Below are 5,599 nucleotides of genomic sequence, written 5' to 3' on the forward strand. Positions count from 1 at the left end.
TTGTGTCACATGAAGGCTTATTCTCAGCAGCCTGGGTCCTTGATCTCGCCCAAAAGGCAACTTTTCAGCTTCCCATAAATCATTCATTTATCTGCATTACATCATCTTTGCAGGACAACTGCATAGAAGTAACCTCCCAACCCAGCTGACCAAACTGAGCAGGTAGCAAGCACTTCCTACATAACTTCTTAGTGGCCTCCCTGCAGGATTTGTTCCCTACCCACTTGTATTAGTCAGCTATTACCAAAATAATGCTGTGTAACAATCATCCTCAACATTTGGTGGCTTAAAATAACTATTGATTCTCTCCACTGACTGTACGGTTCAGTTAGCTCCAGGCTGAGGATCGACCTCAATCTGCTTCACTTGCTAACCAGAGTATACTCTTTTTATGGTGAATAGTGGGAATGCCAGAGACCAAGTTGAATTGCACACTTCAAGCCTCTGCTTATGTTGTAGTTGCTCATATTCATTGACTCAAGCAAGTCACAAGGACAAGCCTCAAGTTGGTGGGGCAGGGGAAGTATCCTCTTCCCTAAATGGGCAGGGAGAAGAGTGAACATTTGCTGAACAGTAAGATTATCAATCACACTACCCCTCTAGCCTCATCTTGAGCCCTCTACCCCTTAATTCCTATTTAGCCAGTCAAAATGTACGCCACCCATCGTCTGGGAAGTGAGAAGCGCCTCTGCCCAGCCTCCCCATCTGGGAAGTGAGGAGCGCCTCTGCCTGGCCACCCATCGTCTGGGAAGTGAGGAGCGCCTCTGCCCGGCCACCCATCGTCTGGGGAGTGAGGAGCGCCTCTGCCCGGCCGCCCCGTCTGGGAAGTGAGGAGCGCCTCTGCCTGGCCGCCCTGTCTGGGAAGAAGTGAGGAGCGCCTCTACCCGGCCGCCCCGTCTGGGAAGTGAGGAGCGCCTCTGCCCGGCCGCCCCGTCCGGGAAGAAGTGAGGAGCCCCTCTGCCCGGCCGCCCCGTCCAGGAAGAAGTGAGGAGTGCCTCTGCCCGGCCGCCCCGTCCGGGAAGAAGTGAGGAGCGCCTCTGCCCGGCCACCCCGTCTGGGAAGTGAGGAGCACCTCTGCCCGGCCGCCCCATCTGGGAAGAAGTGAGGAGCACCTCTGCCCGGCCGCCCTGTCTGGGAAGAAGTGAGGAGCACCTCTGCCCGGCCACCCATAGTCTGGGAAGTGAGGAGCGCCTCTGCCCGGCCACCCATCGTCTGGGAAGTGAGGAGCACTTCTGCCCTGCCACTCATCGTCTGGGAAGTGAGGAGCGCCTCTGCCCGGCCACCCGTCCTCTGGGAAGTGAGGAGCGCCTCTGCCCGGCCACCCGTCGTCTGGGAAGTGAGGAGCGCCTCTGCCCGGCCGCCCCGTCTGGGAAGAAGTGAGGAGCGCCTCTGCCCGTCCGCCCCGTCCGGGAAGAAGTGAGGAGCGCCTCTGCCTGGCCGCCCCGTCCAGGAGGAGGTGGGGAGCGCCTCTGCCCGGCAGCCCCGTCCGGGAGGAGGTGGGGAGCGCCTCTGCCCGACCGCCTCATCTGGGATGTGGGGAGCGCCTCTGCCCGACCACCCCGTCTGGGAGGTCTACCACGGAGGCCAGGGGCAATGTGGGGGCTGGACGTGGTGGCTCACGCCTGTGGTCCCGGCACTCTGGGGGGTCGGGGCGGGTTGATCACTTCAGGCTGGGAGTTCGGGACCAGCCTGGCCAACATGGCGAAACATATGAAAAATGCGACAGACAGACCAACCAACCAACTCAGTGACAACGGAACGGGTCTACCCTGGAGTCATACTCTAAGTTTTTCTATTTTCCTCCCTTTCTGATCCTTTGTCCCACTTTCTTTTTCTTCCTCTTCCTTCTCCTTCTTCTTTGTCGAGTGGAGGATTGAGCTATTATCACTGATCCATATAAAGTCCCTCTCTCATTTATTTTAATTCGCACCCCCCATTTCTATTCCCCGACTTCCCATGTGCAACCTTCCTAATATGTTTGATATGCATCTTTTTGTTTGTATGTATTTTTAGAAAATGTTTGTTTTGTGTGCAAAATAAAATTAATTAAAAAAAAAATGTACTGGGCGGTCTCTAGCCTCAGGACATTTGCATATGCTGTTCTCTCTGCCTGGAAGTCTCTTTCTCTTCCTAGTCCTCAATTACTCCTTCAGATTCTTCAGATTTATGGCTCCTTACTTCTGCAGAGAATTCTGCCCTAATCCCAAGACCAGGTTGAACCTACACTCTGTACCAGGCACTGCCCTTAGTCACTGTCCAGCTTCCAGGAAGCCACTCCATTCATAGCACTCTGAGAAAGCTTCCCATTTTCATGCTTTTGCTCCCTCTATCTGTAATCTCCTGTCTTGTCGCTGTTGTTGTTGTTGTTGTTGTTGAAACAGTATCTTGTTCTGTTGCCCAGGCTGGAGTGCAGTGGCGCAATCATGGCTCACTGTAGCCTCAACCTCCCAGGCTTATGATCCTCCCACCTCAGCCTCCTGGGTATCAGTGACTACAGGTGCATATCATCATTCCTGGCTCATTTTTACATTTTTTGTAGAGACGGTGTCTCACCATATTGTCCAGGCTGCTCTCGAACTTCTGGGCTCAGGCAATTCACCCACCTCAGCCTCCCAAAGTGCTGGGATTACAGGCATGAGCTACTGCGCCCAGCCCATCTGTCTTACCTTTATTCATTTGCCTCCTTTGTATAATTCATAGCTCAGCCTAAACATGACTTTCCCTGAGCACCTAAAGTAACACATTACACTCTGCAAAACACTTAAACAATTGACTTTTTTTGTCTTAGTCACTGGATAGTTCCAACAGCAGGTACACCCCAATAAAGAAAGTTCTTGTCTAATTTGCCCAACCCTGTATCACCAGAGCCTGGCACACTACTTGGCCCATGGTAGGAACTCAAATCTTTTAAAAGCGAATTGCAAATTTAGTAGTAGTGCTTCGGTAGCCCTTGTGTCTGTGAGGCTGACCTCTGCAATGTCTGGGGTCAGATCTGTCTGTCTGCGGTCACACCTCTTTTGCCTAAGACAGGCCCAAGCGGTTAGTTACCTGGCTCACCATGAATATGTGTTAAGCCTCTGAAAGGCGCTCTCAAGGTTGAGTTCCCACTGCCACAGATGTCTGTGCAAGTGGTTAGGTGACCCAGTAAGAGAGGGGAAGTGAGACAAGGAAGGGAGAAAAAGCCCTACAGGGTGTGTCTCTGGGGAGCTGGGGTCCGCAGCATGGGGAGTGGAACACACCTTAACTTTCCCCATGGAGGGGCACAGGAGCTGGGGTGTGTGTCCACCAGGCATGGCTGAGGGCAGCTGGGGACTGAAGGGGTAACACCCTGGAACTTCTGGCCTGGCTTGTACCGGGGCTGGGCTGGCTGGGGCAGCCAGAGAGGACCCTCAGGCAAAACCAGCAGTTGTTGGAAACCGTTAGAGTGGGATCAGCCTGCCCAGGAGGGGCAGCCGCCACAGGCAGAGCCTGTTGGGATCTCTGACAGAGACGGCTGGAATGAATGAGCTGACATCAGGGAGAGGACGGTGGGGTGAGGAGCAGCGCAGTCAGGTGTGGGGAGAGACAGGGGCCATGCCGAGGCCAGCTTTTACAGCCGCGCCTGGAGCAGCTCAGGGGTCTTAGGAGGGAGGGGTCCTTCCGACGAACGATGACTCATCCCAGGGGTGGGCCTAGGAGGATCCCGAGCCCAGAGTCCAGGCTCAAAGCCATCGGCAGTTACTTGGCAATTTATTCCCGGTTTCTCAGAGGTAACAGCCAACACAGGAACAGTGTGTTGCTGCCTTTAAAACGGCTTAGAACATTCCGGAAAGAGACCTAAATTTAATAGCAGGAGAGAGGGAGGAGGGGAAGTGGTTGCAGAGCCTGGAGGGAAGCCAGGAATCCTGCCTCCTCCTCCCCAGCGGCGGAGGACATGCGGACGTGTGTGGGCAGGTCCCTTCTGACCCCTGGCAGGTCCCTGTTGATGGTCAGGCTGGGGATCGTGCAGGCCTTTTTGTCTCCTGAGCTATCCCAACACTGTGCAATGCCTATAACCAAGAAGAAAAAGAAAAGAAACAGAGGAAACTCAAAGCAGCCAGCCTCTCTGACTGGTGAGTAGCTTGGGTCAAGGACCCCGGTGGTTGAGCCAATTTTTAATCACAGCTCACCTGCCTAGTCCCGCCCGTGGGACCGGTGACCACCGAAGCCGGGCAAAGGCCCACGCCTCCCCTCGCCGTGGTTTCTGTGGTTAACTCCGCTGCACTGCACACCTCCCCTCCTTCCCTCTTCACTTCTGCGTGTGCGCCACGTCCAGACCGACGGCCCTAAGGCTGCTTTAACCCAAGCACTGCCGGTCCGTGGAGGTCCCCTTGGACACCCTCACTGCACAGGGGTTAGGACCTTGCCTCTGGGGCCAGATGGTCCACGTTCAGAACCTGGCTGTGTCAACCACTGGGTCCCAGTTTCTCCGAGCCCCGCTCAGTGAGAGTGTCTTCCCTTAACGGGGGTGAGCCTCACATCACCCCATTCATCTGGGGCCCAGGGAAAGCACGGTGGTCTGTTCCAGCACAGGAGGAAACGCCGTCTGTGTTGACCTCATGGAGAGACAGCTGTCCTCTCCAGGGAGGTCCCTTCCCAGAGAATTTTCAAAGGCAGTTTGATTGTTAGCAATTTTTGGTTTAGACACAACTTTAGAATCTTTTCTCCTGTGTTTCAAGTGACTTCCATCGGTGTGGTTTCTCTAAGGGTGGTCGCAGGGACACCAGCTTGAGAATCACCTGGGGAAGCGGTAGGGTGGGGGGAGGTGGGGGGAGGAGGGGGCTTGTCAAATGCAGTTCCTTGGGACCAGCCTGTCCTTTGCTTCTCTCAGAACCCCAGTGAGTAGATGAATAATCAACCTCCTTTTATCATAGATGAAACTGAGGCTCGGAGAAGTTAAGGGACATGCCCAAGATGATTTAATTAAATAAGGACAGGTACATCTTCAACTGCTGCAGCCCCTGCCCTGGTCACAGGCTCCCTGTGGACCCCAGCTGCTAAACATAAACAAACCCACAGGGCAGCAGCCACAACTCAAGCTGGGGGGCCTTTGGGGAGGTTGATTTTTATCTCCCCACATCAGGCACAAGTGAGAGTTTCATAAATAGTTCTAACAAAGCTGCCTTTCACAGCCAGCTCTTTGCACTGTAAAAAATAATAATACTAAAATAAAAACCTGATTTCAGCAACCATGTCCCCAGGCTTCATTGTTCCCTTCTGTTTTTCAATTCTTTGACATTCTACTCACAGGGGACCTTTCTCAAACACTTCATGCATCCATTCAACAAATATTTATTGAGCATCTTCTATGTGTCAGGGGCCATACAAGGTGATGGAATCAACTGCTGTGAATAAGATGAAGGTCTTGCCTTTATGAAGCTTCTACTCAAGAAAGCAAAAAGGGAAAGTGTCAGGGGGAAATGAGAGCTAGTAAGTAACATTAGGCAGGTGATAGGGTTTAGGACATGTTACCCCAAAATAGAGCATCTTGGCATCTGTGAAAACCCGCAGAAGTGGGAAGGTCTCTCTGACCCCCACCCTTCTCCCCTGAAGCACACCATCAAACATCATAGAATCCTCT

General features: G+C 53.4%; 1 long non-coding RNA gene across 1 annotated transcript; it reads right to left on the reverse strand.

Annotated features, from left to right (window-relative positions):
- Positions 1 to 667: 667 nt before the first annotated feature.
- On the reverse strand, positions 668 to 1,676 carry LOC131383353 (uncharacterized). Its single transcript, XR_009213349.1, has 3 exons — positions 1,113 to 1,676; positions 885 to 1,072; positions 668 to 844 (listed from the first exon to the last, which is right to left on the reverse strand). It is a non-coding gene; the product is annotated as an uncharacterized LOC131383353 (long non-coding RNA).
- Positions 1,677 to 5,599: the final 3,923 nt, after the last annotated feature.

Source organism: Hylobates moloch, unplaced genomic scaffold, assembly GCF_009828535.3.
Source record: "Hylobates moloch isolate HMO894 unplaced genomic scaffold, HMol_V3 SCAFFOLD_4, whole genome shotgun sequence".
Taxonomy (NCBI): Eukaryota; Metazoa; Chordata; class Mammalia; order Primates; family Hylobatidae; genus Hylobates; species Hylobates moloch.